Consider the following 463-nt stretch of genomic DNA (forward strand, 5'->3'; position numbering starts at 1 on the left):
ATCAATAACCTCAGATATGCAGATGATACCACCTTTAAGGCAGAAAGTGAAGAACTAAAGAGTCTCTTGATGAAAGTGAAAGTGGAGAGTGAAAAAGTTGGCTTAAAGCTCAACATTCAGAAAACTAAGATCATGGCAACTGGTCCCATCACTTCATGGCAAAATAGATGGGGAAACAGTGGAAACAGTGTCAGACTTTATTTTTTTGGGCTCCAAAATCACTGCAGATGGTGACTGCAGCCATGAAATTAAAATATACTTACTCCTTGAAAGGAAAGTTATGACCAACTTAGATAGCATGTTAAAAAGCAGAGACATTACTTTGCCAACAAAGGTCCATCCAGTCAAGACTGTGGTTTTTCCAGTGGTCATGTATGGATGTAAGAGTTGGACTGTGAAGAAAGGTGAGTGCCAAAGAATTGATGCTTTTGAACTGTGGTGTTGTAGAAGACTCTTGAGAGTC

General features: G+C 39.3%; 1 long non-coding RNA gene across 1 annotated transcript in view; it reads left to right on the forward strand.

Annotated features, from left to right (window-relative positions):
* LOC104999712 overlaps nt 1-463 on the forward strand; it is a 13,698-nt gene that overhangs the window by 11,271 nt on the left and 1,964 nt on the right. The gene's annotated exons all lie outside the window — the stretch shown is intronic.

This window comes from Bison bison, unplaced genomic scaffold (assembly GCF_000754665.1).
Source record: "Bison bison bison isolate TAMUID 2011002044 unplaced genomic scaffold, Bison_UMD1.0 scf7180017864363, whole genome shotgun sequence".
NCBI classification, from domain to species: domain Eukaryota; kingdom Metazoa; phylum Chordata; class Mammalia; order Artiodactyla; family Bovidae; genus Bison; species Bison bison.